The sequence below is a fragment of the Oryzias latipes genome, chromosome 16, assembly GCF_053564925.1.
Source record: "Oryzias latipes strain Hd-rR chromosome 16, Olatipes_Hd-rR_3.1".
Taxonomy (NCBI): Eukaryota; Metazoa; Chordata; class Actinopteri; order Beloniformes; family Adrianichthyidae; genus Oryzias; species Oryzias latipes.
In genome coordinates this window covers 1,767,601-1,793,803 of record NC_136252.1, presented here as the reverse complement: position 1 = coordinate 1,793,803, position 26,203 = coordinate 1,767,601, and positions in this window count along the sequence as shown.

Here is a 26,203-nt window from a genome sequence, read left to right as displayed (position 1 = left end):
AAAGTTGGGCGTGGCGTGGTGGCTAGCATTGCCTGACCTGGAGTTGAACCAGATTTCTGGTTGAACGAGATTTCTGGTTCAACTCCCGGGTCAGGCAGTGCCCTTCTGTGTGTGTGGAGTTGGCATGTTCTCCCCGTGTTAGCGGGGGTTCTCTCCAGCTTCCTCCCACATTCCAAAGACATGCAGGCAGGTTGACTTGGGACTCTAAATTGCCCTGGATGTGAGTGTGTTTGGTTGTGCGGCCCTGCAACAGACTGGCGACCTGTCCGGGTGTATTCCGCCCAACACCTGTGACAAGGGCTCCAGCATGTTTCTTTTAGTTTTTCAAATTTAATGTAGTACTTAGCCTACTAGGCCTATACATAAAACATTTAGCCTACTTAATTTATTGAGTATGTGCAGGGTGACACAGTGTCTTGATGGTTAGCGCTGTTTCGATCCCCGGGTTGGGGGCCCTTCTGTGTGGAGTGTCCATGTTCTCCTTGTGTTTGCGTGGGTTCTCTCCGGGTACTATAGATGGACTGTCAACCCATCCTGGGTGTACCCCGCCCACTGCCTATAAATTGCTGGAATGGGCTCCAGCAGACCCCTCTGACTTCTGAGAGGGACTAAATGGGTTAAGAAAAGGAATAGATGGAGTCCTGTCCAAAATAACAAAGTATTCAGTTACTTAGTAACTAAGACTAAAAAAACAAAGTCATAATATTAGTTTATTTTAGTCTTTAAAATGTAATGTTATACTAAGCCTACTTAGTAAAAAAAAAAATTATTTATAGTTATACCATGGTCGGGGTGAATACTCGATTCTGATTGGCTGCTGGGTGTACATTAAAAGTGATAATCCACAGAGATAACCGCACAGTCTGTGTGGCTGTTATTAGTTATAGTTTCTGTCCTGTGCTATCAATTGGCTCCTGATGTTTTTTTTTTTTTCTAAGTATTCTAACACTTTATGTTGATGATATCTGAGAGTATTTTTCACCCCCCCAGTGAGTGTGTATTTCGTAGTGTGTTCCTCCTCCGCTCGAGTTTGTATTTCAATAAAACAAATAAAAAAAACGCACGGTGAACAAAGAAGTTCCGGTCAGCTAGCTTAAATGTTTTGTATCAATGCGCCGGCCGCTTTAAAACAAATTTTATCTTCATCATTTGGACAAAAACAAGCGGTAAGAGGTAAACTTTCTCTCTGAACTGATGCTTTATTCAAGCCATCGGAAAGATCAGCACATAAATATTGCCAAATCTTGACTGCAGCGCTGGTGCTGCGCGACGCAGACTATTTGTCACGTAAAAAATAGTCCGCTTTTTGTGAGAAAGGCGATCCAAATCGGGGGGAAAAAACCTTACATATACTATATATATACTAACATAAATTATTTTAGCGTTGTTTTGTGCATTGATCATTGTCACATCTGTTATAGTGCTCTGCCACTGAGTCTGCTAATTTTGAAGTTCATAGCGCGCAAATAAGCTCATCTCTGATTGGAGCGTAAGACGTGGTGCGGCTGACGTCAATAACGAGCGAGACAGAGCAGCGCACCATTTGCTGGAAAGAACACGGATCCACAGCAGAAGTCTTCGGAATAGTGTCATTTAAAAGTTTTTTTTTTCTACGCATTTAAGACGTCTGCTGCTGTTCAATTGGAAAATTAAAAGTTTCCACGGTAAGTTTCACTGTATTTTACTCACTTTTTTCGAGAAAATGTGTGTTGAGAGAGCACGTGGTGTAAACTAGCTAAGATGGCCATCACTGTATGTCTGAGAAATAAAGCACAGGCAGACACGTAAAATCCCCAAAATGATCACCTGTGTCTTTTGTAAACAGACTACATGTACTACATTGCAAAGTGCATAGGAATGAGCCCCGTTGTCTTTTTAAATATGTTGGCACCAACTGTAGTCAAACATTTACCACATATTCAGCTTTTAAGGGCCATTTTTATCGTGTGCACAGTGCACCACAAACTGCCCCTATAGCTGTTGTGGAGGATTTAAAATGTGCAATTTCATTATGTTCCCGCCGTTTTCACACGGTGAAAGAGCTCGTGTCTCACTTGAATGATCATATTGGAGAGGGCAGGTCTGTGTCTTGTCCAGTAAGCGGTTGTAGACACGTGTTTACAAAAAAGTCGTCATTTACTTCTCACAGGTGTAGAAAGCACAAGTCATGTTCCCCAAATGGTATCGATGACATGTACAGGGAAACTCGCCCTACGCCCCCAGATATCATTGCCAGAACAGATGACTCGGAAAACACACATGACGCCATACCAACAGCTACAGTCAGTGATATGCCAGAGAATGAAAGTCAGTTTTATCTCAGAAACATGTCTCTTTTACCTTAAACTGCAAGGACAGTTGTTAATTCCTGCCTCAACTATACAGACTATTGTTGAAGAAATGCAGAATGTGCATGAGTGGGGTCAAGCCTATACAATAACAAGAGTAAGTTCTTTTTAAAAAAATTATATGAATCTATCAGATGACGCTGTCTCTAAAATCTGTGACTGCATTAAAGAGTCAGATTTGTTCTCTGCCTGCCATCAGGGCCAATTAAGAACTACATACTTAAGAAATCAGACATTCACAAAAATGTTTAATTACACAGAACCCCAAAAAGTGGCTCTGGGGATGGATGAAAACTTGACACAAAAATTTGCTTACTACATACCAGTAAGAGAAACTCTGAAGTGCTTTTTACAGTCACATTTAGGGAAGAATGCACAGTCACAACAGTTTGGAAATCCTGATGAAGACGTTTTTACAGACTTGTATGATGGACAAAATTTCAAATGTCACCAGTTCAATGAAAACCCTGAAAGCCTCAAATTGATTTTGTACCAAGATTCATTTGAAATTGTGAATCCCCTTGGTTCTGCTAAAAAGATGCACAAAGTGCTTGCAGTTTATCTGCAAGCACTTTGCAGATAAACTGCACTCTTATAGCAAACTTACCCATTCATTTGCGTTCAAACACTGACAATATGTTTTTAGTCTTGTTGTGTGTTGAGGATGACCTTAAGCATTTCGGAGTAGCCAAAGTTTTTTTAGAGTTGTTGGCAGATCTGAAATCCTTAGAGACAGATGGAATAAATGTAGATGGACAGAAGGTAGAAGGGGGTCTTTACTGCATCGCTGGGGATAACTTGGGTTCTCATTGCATAGGTGGATTTACAGAGAACTTCAGCCACTCTCAATATTTTTGCAGGTACTGTGAAATCACAAGAAGTGATTTTGTGGCTGATCCGAATGTCTGTGGTCCTCTACGCAACCCAGAGACATATGACACAGCTGTTGCTGATCTCCAGGCTGAATACCTCCAAGGTGTCAGAGGGATAAAGGTAAACTCTATCTTTAATGCCCTTTAGTCTTCTCACAAATCCCAACCTGGTCTCCCGCCCTGTTTAGGTCATATCTTTCAAGGAGTCTTGTCATGCGATCTAATGCTGTACCTGAAGAACATTGTAAAAAAGAAAAAATGGTTTACATACTCACTCTTAAACAGGCGCATTAAACAGTTAAAGTAAAAAGGATCTGAAGCACTCACAAAGCCTTGTCCTGTCAAGCCGGACGGAGCTAAATTATCAGGGCATGCCATTCAAAACTGGAACCTTTTGAGATTTCTTCCAGTTTTGATTGGTGACAAGGTGCAAAATCATGAGGATGAAGTATGGCAGTTAGCTTTACAGCTAAAAGACATTGTGGATCTTGTTTGTGCTCAGAACATTTCTTTCTCCCAGATAGCATATCTTGACATTTTGATCCAAGAATATTTGGAGTTTAGAAAGATGTTGTTTCCTGAAGTGCCACTAAAACCCAAGCACCACTTTTTGCGCCATTATCCAGCACTGATCTTGAAATTTGGCCCATTGATTAGGTTATGGACACTTAGGTTTGAAAGTAAGCACAGTTATTTTAAAAGATGTGCCAGACACTTAAAAAACTTCAAAAACATCTGTCAAACTTTGTCAGAGCGCCATCAGATGTATCAGGCATATCTTTTTGCTTGGCAAGAGTGCAGTAAACTACTGCAAGTGAGGGACAGCTGTGCGTTTTATCCCGAACTCTACAGTAACACTATTAAACATGCAGTCAGGGAGTTGGCCTTTTCAGAAAGCAATACCACAGTTACTACAAACATTCAGTACAAAGGCACTGCATATAAAAAAGGACAGTTTCTTGTGTACAGAAATGATGAGTATATGGAATTTGGTGAACTTCTACTCATCTTGATTCATAAAGACACATCTGTGTATGTTTTGATGGATATCCACAAAGGCACCTTCCTCTCAGAATACCATCTGTATTCTTTGACAAAAGAAAGTCTTGGGTTACAGTGTATCAACATTCATGACCTGCCTGACTTCTATCCTTTGGTATCATACATTCTTGATGGATACCAAGTCATTGCACTAAAACACAGTATCATGGAAAAATAAAGTCCATGTAGCTCACTTCTTACTGTAAATAGTTTGACATTAATATGTTGCCTGATGCATGTTCCCTGCTCTGTTTAGTGTATGTACTGTATGTATTTTCTGGATTTTTGTTTTAGAAGGTGCCATTTTGTCTTCACTGCAAAAATGACGTACTCGGAGCAAACCTTCCTAGATGTTGCCATCATGGAAGCCCTACCACAACTTCAAGCAGTGAACAAAAGCATGTTGGAAGAGCATTTGCAGTCAATTGGAGTTGAAACGTATGATGATTTACGCTTTGTAACGGAGGCTGATTTGATGACAGCATTAAGACCTGAAGAAGCCAGAAAGCTTCTTTCTGCTTGGAAACAGAAATGTAAGTAAACACTATACACCACCATACAACATTTCAAATTCTAAAGCATATTTTAGAGTATGAATCTACTTTTTTCCCTCCTTTTTTGCTTTTTAAAAGATCACAGTCTCGAGAGGAGTTCACAATCATCTGTGGAAGCCTCACCTACCCAATTGCTGCCATCGCTCTCTATTTCACCCCAAAGGTCAACGTCAAGCTCCTCCAGCAGCCTAGGACTTGACACACAGTGGGATGTGAACTTCGAAATTCCATGGAATAAATTTCCAGAGGAAGTGATGCAGGCTTTAGAGAGGGGGAAAAGACTTCGCCCAAAACTAAGGAGGCAAATGGTCCGGATTGTTGTGACTGAGATGATGCAAAAATGCCCTCATGTAGGTAAAAAGCAGTCAACTGACGTTGCAACAAAAATGGTGGCAAAATATCCCAGTTCTCTCCAAGATGTAATAGAGGGTGATGTTGTTGGAACAGGCTACCATTCCCTTGTCAAACATTTGCAAAACAGAATTGAAAATGTGAGGCGCACTTCGACACCCAAAATAAGAAAAAGAAAACATCAGACCGACGACTCGGACCAAACAGACGAGATACCTTCAGAAGAGAGAGCAGTAATGCAGGACACTTACGGATGCATTAAATGGAATGTAAAATTTCTGCCCCTTAAAGAAACTCCAGAGAGCCAGCAGCAAAAGAAGGAAAAACTCAAGGTGATGTTTCAACACTTTGATGCCAATCCAGAGGAGGTAAAATGTTTAATGAAGTCCACATTTTACACACAGCGTCAACATGTCAACAATGGAAAAAGTATCAAATGCCTTAGAGAGGAGTGGCCGTTTTTTTTTAATGAACTTGGCATGTCAGTCCACTTTAAGGAACTCACTGGGATTGACTTCAAAGAGACATTCATACGCAATTTGGATTTGAAAGGGAAAAGTCTTCTCAACTACATGCCCACAGTTCATGTCACCAAGAGCAAGAAATTCCTTGAAAATTATTCAAGGCTTCAGAGAATGCGGAGACTGCAGGCTGGCTGTTCAGATGACGTGATAGAGATGATCCTGCTTCTACTCAGCTACTTTGATGAGAAGGAGGAGTCCATGTTCTTCCATGTAGAAGATACAAGTCTGGCAGAAGAAGTCCAACTGGAGCAAGTGCCTCTGACACCCGTTGTCATTGTCTGTGGTAAGTCTGTTTCATATATTTTTTCCCCTTTTTTATTTTATTTTTTTAATTGCACTTTTTTGTAGAATTTGCCATGTGAGTGCAGCCCTTATTAATATAACCTGTTAAATAATTTGTTTGTAGGACAATCCTGTTATTCCTCCACAAGGTACATGCTGAGTCTTGATCGGAACCTCGTCAACACAAACGTCTCCTCCTTCATTTCTGCATTGTGCCTCATGTTCGGGAGCTACTACTGTTTTAATATTCACTATCCATCTCTGCTGGCCTCAACTCTAGAGTTTCTTCAGAGGTGAGTAAACATCGCTTACTCATTTGTCAGACCTGGGACTCCAGAACTTGGAGTCAAGCTTAGAGCCAGACTCAAGCATAGTTATAGCCTGGGTCTGACTCTTGGCCTTGCCTCTCGGCAAGGAAACTATACTATTATTGTTTTTGAAGGAAGTCTCTTCTGCTCACCAATGCTGCAAATGTGCTATTAAAAGTACAAAAAGCTGTTTTTTGTGAAATATTAGTAAACTGCAAAATAACTTTTCTGCTTGAATATATTTTAAAGTGTAATTTATTCTTGTTATGCAAAGCTGAATTTTGAGTATCACAAAAATGCTGAAAATTTAGTCACATGATTCTTTAGCAATCATTTTAATATAGTGATTTGATAGTCAAATGTTTCTTGAGCATCAGGATTAAATATGTTTTGTGTTTTTATGTATAAAATGTACTATGGAGCCGGTTTAGCTCGTGCTGGTTTGCAGCGCCTTCCGTCCGTGAACCCAGGGTTCAAATCCGGGCTGCTCCCTGTTCCCTTCTCTACCTCTGTGCCGGTCCCAAGCCCGGTTGCTTTGAGAAGGTTGCGTCAGGAAGGGCATCCGGCGTAAAACATTGCCAAGTTTACATTGCAATTTGTTCGCTGTGGCAACCCCTGATGGGAAAAGCCGAAAGAAGAAGATGTATAAAATGTACTGTATTTATCTGAAATAGAAAGCTTTTGTAATACTGTTCTTTAGCTTTATATTTCAAATAAATGCTTTTGTTTTTAACTTTATTCATTACATATACCTGAAAAATTGTATACACCTGTTTTTTAAATTTATAACTATTTTTTTCAGTAGCAAATCAGCCTATTAAAATTATTTCTGAAGGATCATGTGATTCTAAGGACTAGAGTAATGATGAGAATATTGTCATGGCTAGCTAGGCTAGACAGACCCAGAAGCTGGAACCCGGAAGGAAGACAGGAGGTGAGTGAAAGTAAGTATGTTGTTTTATTGCTCCAATGAGGTTGGTTTGATATTGCGGCAGGAGAGCGGCGAGGCTGGATGTTCGGCGATGGCTTGGGGCGTGCCTGGTTCGGCAACGGCTCGTAACGTGGCTGGAGGTTTGGCAACGGCTCGTAACGTGGCTGTAGCATCTTATGATTTTAGCCCCAGTGTTTCTTGAGGGGATCTTTTCCTCCAGGGCTTGCCGGCTTGGTCAGCGGTTGTTGCTGCAGTTGTTGCCCTTGCTGGGGCAGCTGGGGTCTAATTTTACAGCTTTATGGCTGAGAGGGGGACCCCGGTGTTGTCCCGGTCTGGGTGGGCACTGTGGCGATGTTCCGTTGGCCGAGCTGGCTCCTGGTATGAAAGGATTCCCAGATACTGTTTCCTCACAGCAGAGCCAAGCCATACTTGTTTGTTTGTTTATTTATTTATTTATTTATTTTACAGTTACATAGTCATAATTCTTTGTACGTGGGAGCCATGGGTCATGTGGTTTAATGGAGGGGAGTGGGAAGGGTGAAGGGTGGGTTGGGGTTTTTATTGTAATGTTGTGTGTTTACTGTTTTTAGTGTTAAAGCGCTTCGAGCTGCACAAAGTGCATGAGAAGCGCTATTTTATAAATAAAGTTTGATTTGATTTGATTTGATTTGGAGGTTCGGCAACGGCTCGTGAAGCATTCCTCAGCTGGATGAAACTCCAAGAAGAGGTAGGCAACTTCAGGTGAAGTTCTGCTTGGGGTAATCATGGATTCAGACGTCCACTCGTGAGAATGAGGTTCCTGGAGACAAGGCAAACGTACATAAGGCGAAAGCATGAGGAACATAGCAAGAACTATGAGAGGACCAGACTAACACCATCAGGGGTAACGAACTGGCGATGAATGATGATCCAGGAGCTCCTTAAGTAGGTCTGGCAGGGTGATGAGTTGAGTGGGCGCAGCTGGGATGAATCAGTGGCCAAGCAGAGAGGGGAGGGGGAGGAGCCGACAGAGGCACCATGACAAATATTTTGCCTTAAATCGCAAAAACAAATTGCTTTTAAAATATTTTGAAATAGAAAGCTATTTTAAATTGTAAAAATATTACAAAATTTTTTGTTGCATTTTGGACCAAATAAACACATCCTTATTGAGCAGAAGAGACTTGTTTCAAAAACGATCAAAATGGTACACTTTCCAAACCAGTAGTGTGTGTATATTGTCTTGTTTGTATTTATTTTTCATAACTGATCAATTAAAATGCTTAATTTTCTTTGTTCTCCAGGTGTTTTCTCTATAAACCCAGACAAAGGAACCAAAGGAGAGAACAAAAGCTCCAAGCGTCGTCTCAGTGTGAATCCTCGAGTCCTCACCCTGATACAGGAACTCTCTGATTACGAGTGGCGTTAGGCCTAAAGATGGACTCTGAATTCGAAGTTTGTTTGAGAAGAGGTACTTCTTTTTTTTTTCGGTCTAAATGCACAATGTGGATTATGTTAAATAAGGCCCTTTTTTTAAATTGAGTGCACTAATTTTCTGTTAGTATGAGAAAAGGTACTGATTTTTTTTTGTCTAAATGCACAATGTGGATTATGTTAAATAAGACCCTTTTTTCTAAATTAAGTGCACTAATTTTCTGGTACTTTCAAAAGAGGTACTGTGTTCACTTTTTTAAAACCACAATGTATATTGTGTTTAAGGCACTTTTTCTTTAAGTCTTAAAAATGTTTTTCTACTAGCAAGTTCGTCACCTGCTTGTTTTGTTTTTTAGCGTGAATGTTTCACAATATGGTATGAAAATTATCTTGCATTAATTCAATTAAAACCATTTTAATGCAAAAAAAATACTTAAACATTAAAGGGCTCGCTTGTAGATCTCACCTGTAATTTGGCCTTTTGGTACCCAATTGTCTCGTACGTACGTACGTTTAATGCCATACTGTGAAACATTTGGGGAGTATGTTGTAACAAACTATCCTCCACTCTGAGAGGGGAATGTCACAACGCCGTTCTACGGCAGGGGCATCGAATATCCTGTCAATCTGCACAATAATATTAAGAACAAAAATCACAAATAGCTGCTTGTTTGTGCAGCCGTGTATTCTGCGAGTGCATGAACTTTTTATCAATCAACCATCACATTCAGCATTCAACGTACAAAAGCCCGATTTCCCAAAGTCCATAATATTCACAAAACCAAAGTGTAATCCCGAAACCCAGCAGTCTGATAAGAAAAGAAAAAAAAAATGTTCGACAGTCTCACGCTTTAGGTGGGAGGCCGCCCCGCCTCACTCGTTGGAACGCACTTCCACCTGTCAAAGAGCCAGCCACTGATCCTCGTACAGGAACGATCCGAGCCTCTTGGGAACAATACTCCGCCAGGAATTGAAAAGTCTGGGGTAATCCAAAACGTAGCCAGAAAAGTATTCCACCGTACGAGACTTGCTTGCTCCTCCGCACTTCTGGTCTGCCTTTTTGTCTTTCGCGCACCCGCGTCACTTAAAAAAAATAGGTGTGTCACCCTGTCACCTGGCTGTCATTTGTCAGCTGGTCCCGTTCATCCAATGGGATGACGACAGAAAAAACATGACCACAAATGTCCACTTGAATAACAACCTGTTAAATACATTCACGTTTTCAAGCTTGCTGTCATGGATAGAAACAGTTATTTAGGTGGTAACCATTACACCCCCCCTCCCCCAGCCGGCGGCTTATCGGGACCATTAAAGGGTTTTAGGTTCACCACGTTCACCGTATCTTGTTTTGTCTTGCCAGTCAACCATTTAACTTGGTAATTGACGGGTCCCAATTTCTTCTCTACCCTCACAGGCCCTTCCCATTTGGGTGCTAATTTGGCAGAGAATTTTGTGGAGGCTTTAGACAGTGGGTGTGACCGAATCCAGACCAGACCCCCGACCACAAACTCTACATCTTTGCGGCGGGCATTGTAGTACCTGGCTTGTCTAGACCTGGCCAACCCAACGTGCCTTTCCACCTCTTTAATGAGTTGTGTATGTGTGTGTAGTGTCTCGTATGCAGGTGTGTCAGGAGTGGGTGTCTGGCGAATAAGACGTTCTAAGGGTCCCGCTATACTGCGTCCAAGAGCCAACACGGCAGGGGTCACACCAGTGGTTTCGTGCACTGCAGTGTTGATGGCGAGACGGAATTTAGGCAGCCACCGGTCCCAGTCTTGATGGTGGTCTTCCACATAAGACGCCAGCATGGTCTTCAACGTCCTGTTCACACGTTCTGTTTGGTTCGTTTGTGGGTGATATGCAGTGGTGAGTTTCTGAGTAACGCCCCAAGAGGAACATAACTGAGTCAAGAGCTGACTGGTGAACTGAGGACCACGGTCAGAAACTAGGTATGCCGGAACACCCCAGCGGGTGAAGATTTCATCCTTAAGGATGCGGCATACTTTTGGTGTCTTGGCATCCCTAAGAGCAAACAGTTCCACCAACTTATTGTAATAGTCCACAACCACCATCAGTACTGAGTTCTGGGATTTGCTGGATGGAAAAGGTCCCATAAAATCCACACCAATCATTACACCAGGTATCTTGACATCAGTTGATTGGAGCAAACCAGCAGGCTTTTCATTGGATGACTTGTATTGTTGGCACTTCTGGCAACATCTCACATGAGTCCAAACATCCTTTCTTTCTTGGCCACCAGGCCAATTCCAGGACTTTGAGGAGTGTCTTCATGCGACCCAAATGACCTCCAAAAGGACTGTTATGGTAGTATGTGAGGAATTCAGGAATGAGGACTGCTGGAACAACCATCTGGTAATTGTATCCACTATATTTGGATGGCATACAGCGGTAAAGCACACCCTCCTGGAGCTTATAGTAAATACGACCACGGGTTGGTTCTCTGGTGGCGAGGAGGAGCTGCTGGCACAAAGGATCCTTTTCTTGGGCTTTCTCCACTTCCTGCAATGATGTTGGCAGGTCCGACCAGTATGACTTCACAGCAGCAAGGGCCACACAACCTTCTGTCGATGGATGGTTATTCTGGTCGACACCCCGGGAAAGTGCGTCGGGGACGATGTTGAAGCATCCCTTTCGGTAATGCACACGGAAGGAGAAAGCCTGAAGCAGCAGTGTCCATCTGGTCAGCCGAGATGTTGTCTTTGGGCAGTTGAAGGCCCAAGCTAGGGCACTATGATCAGTGAAGACGTCGAAGGTGTCGCCCTCCAGGTAAAGTCTCCACTTCTCCACAGCCCACACCACTGCCAGGCACTCTTTTTCTGATGTGGAATAGCGTAGTTCTGGTCCACGGAGTGCTCTTGAGGAATAGGCGATGACAACCTCCTTTCCCTCCACGGATTGTGTCAGGACAGCACCCAAACCGACATCGCTCGCATCACAGCTGACTTGGAACCCCAGGTGTAATTGAGGTTGTGCAAGTACAGGTGGTGAACGTAACAGATCCTTGAGATGTTGAAAAGCCATCTGACACTCGGCAGACCACACCCACGGGACATCTTTCTTTTTGAGGTTGTTTGGGGTGCTGCAATGTCAGCCAGCTGAGGTAGGAATTTGTGGTACCAACCTACCAGCCCCAAAAATCTCTGGAGACTTTTGAGATCATTGGGAACAGGATAGGTTGTGATGGCATGGACTTTGGCTGAATCCACGCCCCGTGCAGACACTACATGTCCCAGGAAGGTGAGCTCAGTTTTAAAAAAGTGGCATTTCTTGACATTGAGCTTAAGATGAGCATGGTGGAGTTTATGAAAAACTGCATCGAGGTCACGGAGATGTTGTTCTTGAGATTTGGAAAAAACGATTTTGTCGTCTATGTAGACAAAACATATGCGACCTTTCAGGTTTCCCAGAACTCGCTCCATCAATCGTTGGAAGGTGGCCCCAGCATTACGCAAACCAAAAGGCATTACCCTGAATTGAAAAAGTCCCCGATGGGTGGTTATGGCTGTCTTGTAGTTGCTGCCCTCATCCATGGCAACCTGCCAATATCCACTTTCCAGATCGAGTGAGCTGAAGTATTTGGCCCCCTGCATCGACTCAAGTATTTCGTGCACTAGTGGCATTGGGTAGGCGTCATTGTGAGTCTTGGCATTGAGCCCCTATAGTCCACGCAGAACCGCAGTGAACCGCACTTCTTTGGGACCAAGACCACTGGAGAAGCCCATGCCGATGATGATGGTTCAATGATGCCATTGGTTAGCATTTTGTCGAGATGTTCATCGATAATTGCTTGTTTTTGGGAGACACCCGGTAGGCCCTTTTCCACACAGGAAGCTCATCCGTTGTCATGATGTGATGTTTGATGACGTTGGTGTTACTGGTGGCGTTTGTCCAAACAGTAGGCCACTTCTGCAGCAGTGGCCAGACCACCTCAGGTTGAGCCTCCAAAAGTTGAGAAGCAGGTTGGTTACTAGAGTCTTCAACAGCCAAATAAAAATAGAAAGAAGGCTCTACATGCTTCCACTCAAGTGTCTCTCTGGTTTTCCGCAGGAATGTGTACTCTTTGCCTCCAGTCATTACATATTTTCCAAGATGAGGTTTTAAGGTGAGCTGGCTTTTACACAAAAAGTCCAAGCCTAGAAGCAGTGGCATGCATAACTGGGTTTCTTCAAGGATATACACACAGATATGGTAATGAACCTTGTTTAAAGTGAGCAGCAAGTTAGCTTTTCCCAGGGCTTTATTCTCTTGTCCATTGGCCATGACAAACTTGAGGTTGCTGTTAGCACCCAATGTTTCATCTGGCTTTTTTATGTTATTCCACAAGGAGATGCTCATCAGGGAATATGTGCAGCCTGTATCTAACACAGCGTCACCACTATGCTCCCGTATCTTCACTGGCACCACCAAAAGAGTTGGGGTACCTTGCACTGCAGCCATGTCTGCACTCTGTCCACGACCTGGCCCTTGAGGTGGCCTCCGAGATGGCTTTTTTGATGCTCGATCTGCTGGGTTAGCCTGCTGAACACGGCTCCAGTAGTCTTTAGTGTGACTCCAGTCTTTTTCTATCATGAAGCCCACTCTGACCAACTGCTCGACGGTGGAGACTATGCCCCGCAGTCCACTGGCTAGCCTTGGGTTGCATGAATCCAGAATTCGTCGAACTATTTCAGCTTCTGGCATGTCCGCCATTTCAAGCAAAGTGCTCGATGGTCGTAAGCAAAGTCTCTTAAGGCTTGTGTTGGTGTTTGTACACTCTGGCGTAACTGTTTCTCTATTTCAGCCGAATAGTTAGAGGGCAGGAAGGCTTCAAGGAAAGCAGCTTTGAAATCATGCCAGTTCTGTATTTTTCCACGAGCAGCCATCCACCAGCTCCGAGCCGACCCCTTCAGGACAGTGTTCAGTGTGCCAAGGAACTCGGTGTTACTCAATGGGCGGAGCGTGAGAAAGTTTTCACATTGCTCTATAAACTCTGTGACATCGGTGGAATCGCGGGACTCACCGAACTGCGGGAATTCTGCTTTTTTCAGTTGTTCCTCCCACTGCTTATCTCGTCGTTCCAAACACGCCACCACAGTCTCATCCAGTTCCTGAAAATTTTCGTCAATGTATTCTTTCGCTCGCTTTTCCACTGCATCAATCGCAGCTCTTAGTCCATCCTCTCTGTTGAGCGTGCTGTCCACCGTCTCCCTTAAACGCATCTCCAAGGCATCGATCTTCATGTGGATTGTCTGGAGAAGATCTGCTATGCTCTCACCATCTGCCACTGCCTCCTGGAGTTCGCTATCTTTATCCTCATTGTCATCTATGTACATGGATTCCATCCTACTGGTTAATTCTGCCACCTCACCATGTGCGCCTCTGATGGTGACAAAGCGCGGTGAACTGGGGACAGTCATCGGTTGGAATTAGGTGTTAGGTCCACGAGGGGAGATGCACCTGCTTTGGCAGCACCAACGTCACTGGGTGCACCCTGCTGGTCGCTCATAGACATGATTCCTGTAATATATGTGTGAGAAAAACTGTAAAAATTGAGTTATGTAAATATATGTATGTATATAGAAAAATCTGTAATGTAAAGATGAATGTGGTTTTTTCAAAGTCAACGGTGCAGTAGCCAACAATGAAACCCAAACCCACAAATAAACGGATGTACACGTGTACGTATGCATACACACGAAAGAAAAATAATTGCTGCTCTGAACGGCAACTATAATACCTGTCAAAAAAAAAAAATATATATATATATATATATACTTATGTACACACCCCTTACTCCACAAACCCAAATGACAAAAACCGCAAAATAACAGAAATGAATGCAAACATAGGTACATGAATGAAAGCAGATTTTAACATTCAATGGTCCCCATACTGGCCACCACTCTGTAACAAACTATCCTCCACTCTGAGAGGGGAATGTCACAACGCCGTTCTACGGCAGGGGCATCGAATATCCTGTCAATCTGCACAATAATATTAAGAAAAAAAATCACAAATAGCCGCTTGTTTGTGCAGCCGTGTAGTCTGCGAGTGCATGAACTTTTTATCAATCAACCATCACATTCAGCATTCAACGTACAAAAGCCCGATTTCCCAAAGTCCATAATATTTACAAAACCAAAGTGTAATCCCGAAACCCAGCAGTCTGATAAGAAAAGAAAAAAAAAATGTTCGACAGTCTCACGCTTTAGGTGGGAGGCCGCCCCGCCTCACTCGTTGGAACGCACTTCCACCTGTCAAAGAGCCAGCCACTGATCCTCGTACAGGAACGATCCGAGCCTCTTGGGAACAATACTCCGCCAGGAATTGAAAAGTCTGGGGTAATCCAAAACGTAGCCAGAAAAGTATTCCACAGTACGAGCCTCGCTTGCTCCTCCGCCTCCTGGTCTGCCGTCAGCCGTTCACCATTCGCGCACCCGCGTCATTTAAAAAAAATAGGTGTGTCACCCTGTCACCTGGCTGTCATTTGTCAGCTGGTCCTGTTCATCCAATGGGATGACGACAGACAAAACATGACCACAAATGTCCACTTGAATAACAACCTGTTAAATACATTCACGTTTTCAAGCTTGCTGTCATGGATAGAAACAGTTATTTAGGGGGTAACCATTACAATGTGGGTTGTCTGCCTGGCACAAACTGAAAATTCAACAATTGACAATTTTTGTTCAATAAATTTCTCAAGTGATATTTTGGTTTATTGTCTTTTCTCAAGTTGTTTTTGAGATTTAACACAATAACTTCATTATTAAAACATAAAAATACAGCATATTATGAAAAGATTATATGTATAATATACAAAACATTTCCATTTAAAATACAAAGTTTTACTGTTTTACCAGTTAAAAATTACTTTATTTCCTTGTTAATTGTATAATCTATTCATCCTCAAAAAGCAACTATTACATGTAAAAAACACACTGTTTGGATATAAATTAAAAGTTTTTTTTTTTGTAGATTTAACAAGTTTTTAACGTGATTCAGCCGTGATTTCATTAACCGTAAATCAATTTACAGGAAAGTTATCTACGGTGCTGCTGTATTTTTTACAGGAATTCCCTGGTAAACACAGCTGCCAGGGTTTTCCTGTAAAAACAACCGTTTTTTTCTTACAGTGTACATGGCTTTAGTTAATGATCACTGTATTTAATTAAGCAAATGTGATTTAAGTGACTTTTATGTTTTGTTTTATTTTGTCTCTTTTTAATCAATGCATTTCATCATCTCTGTAATGAGTTTGATAAATATATGTAAATTCTTTATTGCTTTGACTACAATCCTTGAAATCATTAATTTAATCAACTTTAATAATTTTCTTGATGTGTAATTTCTGACCTTCTCTTAAAATGTCAATTTCAGGTTGTAGTTTTTGGATAAAGTTTTCTTCCCTCTAACGATCAATTCTCTCTTTTTAACACGACATTTCCTTTGCAGATTAAAGCGTCACCAGAGGCAGACATCAGCAGCACCTCTGTTGGCATTCTGACCGTCAGCAACAACAATACAAGTTCAGTTCATATCTGTCCGCTCAGTACAGCAGTTGTGGTGGAAGATGAGCTTGTGGTAGGCCACATTCCTAAATGGGTATTTTTTTGAGCGCTAATGTTGGGGAAAGGGCAGCCTAAGAAAATACAGTTTTATGTGGGGAAAGGGTAAAAAAAAAAAAAAGGCTGATACACAATTTTTGCTTTTCTTGAAATGTAAGAATGCTCTTTTTTATAAAGTTGTATAAGGAAATGGTGTAAAAAAGATTGGTGCTCATTTTTTGCTTTTCTTGAAGACTGATTTATTTTTTTTATGGCTTGTGCACTTTTTTTTACACAAATTGTGCAGGGTTTTACACTTTCTAGTACCACAAGTTGTTCAAATGTACTTGTGTAAGGTAGTTTAAAAATAAACCTGCAATTACAATTCTGAAGACTAGTTTAGACTTCAAATGATTAATTTTGAGTTGAGATATATTAAAGTTTTTTAGTTAATTAACTAATGTATTAAGGTTCAATAAAAACAAAATATTCTAGTTCAGTAAAGTAAGAATCTTTAAGTTAGTTAAATAAAAAGTTATAGTTTAATTTTAGTTAAATTGTTTTATTTTATTCAACTCAAAGATTTTAAGTTCAAATAACTTATACTTTTTAAGTAAGTCAACTTAAAAATTATTATGTATTATATTACATACCCTGAAAAGAAAAAAAGGATAGTGTTTATGAGCAGTGCTGTTTTTTATTTTTTTAACATTTAAGATTAAGTAGGCACAGTGACCTACTAACAATAACTTATACTGTTGCTGGCAGGCAAAACCTCATATCTCATTACTTTTTTAAGTTTGTAAATATGTGATCCTTACCAAAGTAGTGAGATTAGAACATCTGATAGCTCATAATGTCATGCATTGTGATGCATTTAAAACTTTATTAGGGCCCGAGCACGGAGTGCAAGGACCCTATTGTATCTGTTAGAGTTATTATTAGGGCCCGAGCACGGAGTGCAAGGACCCTATTGTATCTGTTAGGTTTATTAGGGCCCGAGCACGGAGTGCAAGGACCCTATTGTATCTGTTAGAGTTATTATTATTATTAGGGCCCGAGCACGGAGTGCAAGGACCCTATTGTAATTCGAATGTTTATTATTATTATTATTAGGGCCCGAGCACGGAGTGCAAGGACCCTATTGTATCTGTAAGAGTTATTATTAGGGCCCGAGCACGGAGTGCAAGGACCCTATTGTATCTGTTAGGTTTATTATTAGGGCCCGAGCACGGAGTGCAAGGACCCTATTGTATCTGTTAGGTTTATTATTAGGGCCCGAGCACGGAGTGCAAGGACCCTATTGTATCTGTTAGGTTTATTATTATTATTATTATTTTTCTTCTGCCGGAAGAATCGCATTTTTGAGGCCTTTAACATACCCCAAAACTCACCAAATTTGGCACACACATCAGGGGTCGCGAAAAATTTCGTATTTTATGAGAAATTGGCATGGGTGCGCAAAAATGGCTCGACAGCGCCACCTACACTGACTTTTGTCCCGACGCCCCGCATACGCTTTAACGTACAAGCTTGATTTTTTCAGGGCATGTTCATCAGATGGAAACCTACAAAAAAGTCTGTAGGTACCAAGCTGTCAGTCGCACAGGAAGTCTGCTATATTGATGTCAATATGTCATTTTTGCTCTATTTTGGACATTTGCAGGCCTCCTTCTAGAACGAACTCCTCCTAGAGATTTGTGAATAATGACTCCAAACTTTGGTTTTGTAAACTAGACACATGTCCGATGTTAAATTGCAAAGCTTTTAAGTTTTTACAGAAGTTTGTGACCGTGGCGGCGCGTAGAAATTCGACGTTGTTTCGAAAACACGCCATGAAAAGAAAAATGGCCATTACTCAGCCATGCATAATCCAATCTGATCAAAAATTGATATGCATGATTGTAGTCTGACTCTGAACACATCTGCAGTGAAAGAATCTGGAAAAAGTGTAGCGCCACCTGCTGGCAAGAGGAAATGACATGTTTGACTTGGAGCATCACTGCTCCGAGTAGGATGAGCCGACACACCTGAAAATGACGTCCACCTGTTGAAAAGCCATTGAAGTTTACTCTGACAAAAAACCATAACTTTCAATGCGGGGGTGTGGTCGTGACAGAGCGGCAAAGTTGGGCATCTCGCTATGCACACAAAAATTGCTCTCACGTGCACATTCCTTGTCCAATCTCACTGAAATTCAATGGATATAATGAAGCTTCTATTCTGAACCCATGGATATGACAATCTTGGACGAGCTCTATAGCGCCACCTAGTTATTGCATTGGGCACATTCTGCCCTGTATTTTCTCTTTGCTTTGTCCGATGTGCATGAAATTAAAACTGGAGATACTCAGAAGGGTCCTCTCTCATCATGTAAAGTTTCATGGGTGTACACCTGACGGTGCCTGCGTAACAGGAAGTGGTCGATTATGTGCACCCAAATAATAGAAATTTATTATAAATCAGCCGTTTGTCTCAGGAAGCTGAGATTTCAGAATTAGATGCCTTTAATAACCTCCAGCTTTGATATGTAACACTATAGGGTCTACGAGAAACTTCATCACTTGATTTTTTTAATGAAATTTTGGACTGAACAAAGATTTTTAGCATAAATTCTGTTTAGGTTATCAGCACCAAGAATTCAACTTTCATAGGCATTTATGTGCTACTGCTTCCTAAAAAAATTCAGAATGATTGAAGTTACAGGTGACATCTTAGAGAGCATTACATCCAAAAAGGTCCGAAAACGTCTTTTTAGGCAAAACTGCAAACACCTATTTTTTTGCATAACTTATCTTTCAAATATCAGCACAAAAAAATTAAAAACGGTAGGGATCTGTGTTTGCTGCCTTCCATATTTTTTTCAGACTTAAAAGTGTAACAGATGATTTATAAAAAATCCTTTTCATCCAAAAACCTGTGTTAAATCTGTCTAGACTCCAAACAAACATTTTTTTATGGTAACTTATGTTTCAACAATCGACACCAATTTTCACAGACCTAAAGCTGAACATGTCCCATAGCTACCTGAATATTTATATAGATATAAAATGAACTGGTCATTCTAACATCTGGCATTCTAACATCTAACATCTTACATGTCAAAGCCTCTCTCAGCCTGGCTCTGCTGAAGGAGTCGTGTTACAACCCCGCCCTCTCCTGCTGGGACCCCTGCTATGTAAATTAGCAAGCAGTGAACAGAGAGATGAGGAGTAAGAATGGTCATTACTCAGGCATGCATAATCCAAAGACAGCCAGTTAAACACTGAAAGACATTTTTTCGGTATGTCTTTCATACATCTTTAGTATTAAAAACTCTCCAAGATGAATGTGCCTGACTCCACCTGCAGGTGGATCACAGACTTCCTGACGGACAGACAGCAGTATGTGAGGCTGGGGAAGCTCGTCTCAGATACTCGGACCACAAGCACCGGATCCCCCCAGGGCTGTGTCCTTTCACCCCTGTTACTCTCCCTGTACACAAACAGCTGCACAGCTGGTCACCTGTCTGTCAAACTCCTGAAGTTTGCTGACGACACCACACTCATCGGCCTCATCTCTGACGGAGATGAGTCGGCCTACAGGAGTGAAATAGCCAGGCTGGTGTCATAGTGCAGCGCTAACAACCTGGAGCTTAATGCTCTGAAGACAGTGGAGATGACAGTGGACTTCAGGAAGGCCCCAGCCCCCCTCCCCCCTGTCATCCTCTGTGACTCCCCGGTGACCTCTGTGGAGTCCTTCTGCTTCCTGGGAACCATCATCAGCCAGGACCTCAAGTGGGAGCAGAACATCAGCTCCATCACTAAGAAGGTCCAGCAGAGGATGTACTTCCTGAGGCAGCTGAAGAAGTTTCACCTCCCTGAAAAGATGCTGGTAGACTTTTACACCGCCATCATCGAATCCACCCTCACGTCCTCCATCACAGTCTGGTTCGCTGCGGCCACGGCCAGAGACAAGCCCAAGCTGCAACGCGTCATCCACTCAGCAGAGAAGGTGATCGGCTGCCACCTCCCGTCTCTCCAGGAGCTGCACATCTCCAGGACCTGGAGGCGGGCAGCCAGGATTGTAGCCAACCCCTCTCATCCAGGACATAATCTCTTTCGGCCCCTCCCTTCTGGCAAGAGGCTCCGGTCCATCAGGACCTCGCGCCACAAGAACAGCTTCTTCCCCACTGCAGTCAGCCTGCTGAACAGTACCCCAACTCCCCCAGGTGACCCCCCCTCCCCCCCCCCGCCCACCAAAGGACTGTCGGTGCCACTTACAGGCCCCACCATCCCAGCCCATCTGTGCTCCCACTTTAATTCACCTTACTCTACTGTATATAGTGTGTTGTTGTTGTTAACTTAATTTTTAACTTATTCTTAATTGCACTATACACCAAGTCAAATTCCTCGTTTTGTAAAGTGCGCTCTACTGAACCTGGCAATAAAACTTTTTCTGATTTCTGATTCTGATTCTGATTCTATTAATCATTGTTTTTTATTCATTCAAAATGCAATTAAATCAATATTTTATCTTTTTTCTTTTCCTTTTTCTTTTTTTTTTATCTCTTATATCCTTTTTTATAATCAATGTTTGAACTTCTTTTCCTTTCTATTGTCATGGTTTCAGTTTGTTGTCTTTTTTTTTCGCTTTAGTTCTTGTTCTGTCTTGTTTGGTTCTGTTTCCTGTTTTATTTTGAAAGGTTTCCTGTCTTGTCATGTTTCTTGAGTTTTACTTCCTTTGGTCCCCATCTGCCCTAATCGTGTTCACCTGTGTCTTGTCTGCCCTGTCTGTATATAAGTCTTGTCTCTGCCTTCCTCCTGTGCTGGTCCATTAACTTCTGCTCATGTTGATCACGTCTTCTTGTCTGGCGTCCATGTCCCTTGCCATGCCACAGTAAGTTTTTGTTTTTAGTTTTGTCATCCTGCTCTGCAGCGCTTTTTGTTAGTTAAATAAACCCACTTGCCCTGAACCCGTTTGCCTCCCGTCTCTGCGCCTGGGTCCTACCTGCTCTCGAGCCTCCCCCCCACACGACATCTATACATCCAATGAAATTAAACTACAAATCAACAAACACAACTGATAACAAATGTCTCTAAAAAATGATGTGTATATTTGCAGAACCTTAAAAACACCAAACAAATAACAAATGCTTCCCAATTAAAGCACAAAAAATGGAACACAAAATGTAAAACCCAAGTTAGAAATTGCAATTTGAAAAAGATACTTTTTTCAGCAGCTTTTCAAAATCAATCACCAATTCTACTCTTCTGTGGATGAAACAAAGAACTCCAGAACAATGAAGCCATTTCTCTAAGTCTCTCTCACCTTCAGTTTTAAACAAGGTCTGTGAAAATCCACCATACATTGGTCACATGAACTCAGAGACCTGCTAAAAGTGCACAATTGTAAAAGCTCTTTTATATAGACAACTGTTTGTTTGCTTAGAGCTCTAAATATAAAAAAAATGCTTTTCTATCACCTAGACACAGATGGAGAACCATATCAACTGGATTAATAACAGGGTGGCATGTTTAGACAACATGAAGCTGTCCATCACATTTTTGACCTAAACATGTAAACACATCCTTGGCTCTGCGGTTAGGAAATGGTATTTGGGAATCTCTTTATACCAGGAGCCAGCCTGGCCATTGGAACATCGCCACAGTGCCCATCCAGACTGGGACAGCAACGGGGTCCACTTCAGAGCCGTGAGCTGCTGTGTTTAACTCCAGCTGTCCCAGCAAGGTAGACAACTGCAGCAACATCCACTGACCAAGCTGACAAGCCCTGGCAGAAAAGATCCCCACAAGAAAAACACTGGCTCAGGCAGGCTGGTCAAAAAAAAATAGTTTTGCCATTGTCTTGCAGCTCGCAGATCAAGTGGTTTAGTTTTCCAGTAATGTCAGTCAAGAATGCAAGTTCAGATTCACAATGTTCATATTCACCATATTCAACAGACATCTCCTCCAATAGCACCTTAAAAATCCTGTGCTGTTTAGCTTTGCAGCTGAGGTTGTTTACGATTTTCAGAATAAGAGTCATTATATGTCCAGAGCCAATCACTTCTGCACATAAGGCCTGCTGGTGAATGACGCAGCAGTAATGCAGACATTTTGGAAAGTCTGGGTCAGCTTTACAGTGAGTGATGAAACCTGTTTGTCTATTGATCATAGCAGGAGTCCCATCTGCAGTCACTGCTACCAGCTTTTCTAATTGTACCTTTTTCTGCACAAAAACTCCTTCACCGTGTTATACATTTCAACTCCTCTTGTAATTGTCTGTTAGGGCAGATGTGTCAGGAGTTCTTCTCTTGTGGAAACCAAAAGCTATGCTGTACTGTTGCCGTCCACAGACTCATCACACTGGACGTTAACCACCTGCACTTTGCAAGATCCCGGTCCAGCTAATTGGCCAAGTTATCAGACATAGCTGACACTCATCTAGACATTGTAGTGGAAATTGAATGAGTTCTATTGTTCTCATCCTTAGGGACAGTGATAGCAATTATCATCATTGCTTGAATTTTTTTCATGCTATATGCAAAAGTCTTTGTCCCTTAAGGCAACAGATTACAGCCCCCCCCCCCCCCCCCCCCCCCCCCAGGCTGCTGTCGTACTAAAAATAGCTTGGAGCTCCAGAATGGACAAGAAAAAACGACGAGAATGGCTCGAGCAGGGTGTTGCTCACGGGGCGGTCGCTCGTGCCATGCGGTCGCACGTGCTCGGGCCCGCTAAATGCTACTTGTAGCTTTAATTATTATTATTATTATTATTATTATTCTTCCGACTTTTCCGTCGCCTTTTTGAGGCCTTTAACATACCCCAAAACTCACCAAATTTTGTATACACATCAGGAGTCGCGAAAAATTTCATATTTTATAGGAGAACGGCATAGGTAAACAAAAATGGCTCGATAGCGCCACCTGCAAAATTTGTTTTCGCGAGCACCTCCATATGCTTTATAGTACAAACCTGATTTTAACAGGGCATGTTCATCGGATAGAAACCTACAAAAAAGTCTCTTGGGACCAAGCTGTCAGTCGCACAGGAAGTCTGATATTTTGATGACAATATGTCATTTTTGCTGTATTTTGGTCATTCGCAGGCCTCGCTCTAGAACGAACTCCTCCTAGAGATTTGAGAGTAATGACTCCAAACTTTGGTTTTGTAAACTATACACATGTCCGATGTTAAATTGCAAAGCTTTTAAGTTTTTATGGATGTTTGTGACCATGGCGGCGCGTCAAAATTGGAGGTCGTTTCGAAAACACGCCATGAAAAGAAAAATGGCCATTACTCAGCCATGCATAATCCAATCTGATCCAAAATTGATGTGCATGATTGTAGTCTGACTCTGAACACATCTGCAGTGAAAAAACCTGGAAAAAGTGTAGCGCCACCTGCTGGCAAGAGGAAATGACATGTTTTACTTGGAGCATCACTACTCCGAGTAGGATGAGCCGACACACCTGAAAATGACGTCCACCTGTTGAAAAGCCATTGAAGTTTACTCTGACAAAAAACCATAACTTTCAATGCGGGGGTGTGGTCGTGACAGAGCGGCAAAGTTGGGCATCTCGCTATGCACACAAAAGTTGCTCTCACGTGCACATTCCTTGTCCAATCTCACTGAAATTCAATGGATATGATGAAGCTTCTATTCTGAACCCATGGATATGACAATCTTGGACGAGCTCTATAGCGCCACCTAGTTATTGCATTGGGCACATTCTGCCCTGTATTTTCTCTTTGCTTTGTCCGATGTGCATGAAATTAAAACTGGAGATACTCAGAAGGGTCCTCTCTCATCATGTAAAGTTTCATGGGTGTACACCTGACGGTGCCTGCGTAACAGGAAGTGGTCGATTATGTGCACCCAAATAATAGAAATTTATTATAAATCAGCCGTTTGTCTCAGGAAGCTGAGATTTCAGAATTAGATGCCTTTAATAACCTCCAGCTTTGATATGTAACACTATAGGGTCTACGAGAAACTTCATCACTTGATTTTTTTAATGAAATTTTGGACTGAACAAAGATTTTTAGCATAAATTCTGTTTAGGTTATCAGCACCAAGAATTCAACTTTCATAGGCATTTATGTGCTACTGCTTCCTAAAAAAATTCAGAATGATTGAAGTTACAGGTGAACTTTTAGAGAACATTTCATCCAAAAAGGTCCGAAAACGTCTTTTTAGGCAAAACTACAAACACCTATTTTTTTCATAACTTAATCATCATATATCAACACCATTTATTTTTTTAAATGTAGGGATCTGTGTTTGCTGCCTTCCATATTTTTTTCAGAAGTCCAGGTGAAACAGATGATTTTAAAAAAATCCTGATTCATCCCAAAACCTGTGCTTTTTCCGTCTGGACTCCAAACAAGTGTGTTTTAAAATTACTTATGCTTCAAATATCCACACCAAGTTTAACACGCATATAGTTGAACATGTCTAAATGCTTCTTGAATATTCTTTACAGATATAAAATGAACTGGTCAACTGTAGGATGTCATTTCCTCTTACATGGTTCAGTCTTTTTCTCATGCTGCAGCCTGCTCCTCAATCTTTCCTGTTGCTGGAGTCAAATTTCACCCCCCCCCCCCCCCCCCCACACACACACACACACCAGCTGCCTGTTTATATGCTAACTAACCCAGAAGTGAGGTGACAATAGTTTAGACACAAGAGGGAGGGCAGACTGCTTTTTCATTTGTTTTGTATGTCTTTCATAGATTTTTATGAATAATCATTGCTTTTCTAGTCATGTAAAATGCAATTAACTTAATATTTTATCTTTTTTTTTTTACAAACAAAACATATGAATGTGCTCCAAAACAAAACCCAACTCTCAGTACAGTTCTACAGATGTAACATAAGACTTAGACAGTAAATGTCTCTTTTATCCTTTTTTAATCAATGCTGCAACTTCTTTTCCTTAATATAAATCCAATGAAATTAAACTACAAAACCAAAAAACACAACCTATAGCAAATTTCTCTAAATAAATTATGTGTATATACAATATGTAGCACTTTTAAACAAAATAATAACAAATCCTTCCAATACAAGCACAGAAAAATGGAACACAAAATTTAAAACCCAAATTTGAAATGGCAATTTTAAAAAGATAATTTTTTCAGCCTGCTAAAAGTGCACAATTGTAAAAGCTCTTTTATATAGACAACTGTTTGGTTGCTTAGAGCTCTAAATATAAAAACAATGCCTTTATGGACGTGGCACGGATGGCACGGATGTTCAGCAGGGTAAACCCCAGGAAAGCGGCGGGACCTGATGGAGTTCCCGGAAAGGTTCTGCGGGCCTGCGCCGATCAACTCTCCCAGGTCTTCACAAAAATCTTCAACCTGTCGCTAGCTCAGGCTTTCATCCCTGCTTGCCTGAAGTCATCCACTATCATCCCGATACCCAAAAAGTCCTCATCCACAGCCTTCCTCACGGACTTCCGCCCAGTTGCACTCACTGCTGTAATCACAAAGTGTCTGGAGCGGCTGCTCCTGGGACACATCAAAGACTCCCTCCCTCCAATCTTCGTCCCCCACCAGTTTGCAGAACAGAACAGATCCACCCCCACTCTACATCGATGGAAACTGTGTGGAGAGGGTCCACAGCTTCACCCTCCTGGGCACCACCATCTCTGCTGACCTCACATGGTCTAACAACACCATGACTGTCATCAGGAAGGCCCAGCAACGCCTGCACTTCCTGAGAAAACTTAGGAGGAACGACGTCAGCCAGGAGCTGCTGGTAACGTTCTACCGCTCAACCATTGAGAGCATTCTGTCCTATGGCATCACAGTGTGGTTTTCCCACTGCACTGAAGCAGAACGGCAGAGTCTCCAGAGAGTGGTAAAGACAGCGCAGAGGATCATCGGCTGCCCCCTCCCCTCACTGAAGGACATTTACCAGTCTCGCTGCATCAGCAGAGTGACTAGCATCACCACTAACTCCACCCATTCTGCTTTCCCTCTGTTTGAACTGCTGCCCTCTGGAAGGAGGTACAGGTCCATCAGAACCAGGACAAACAGA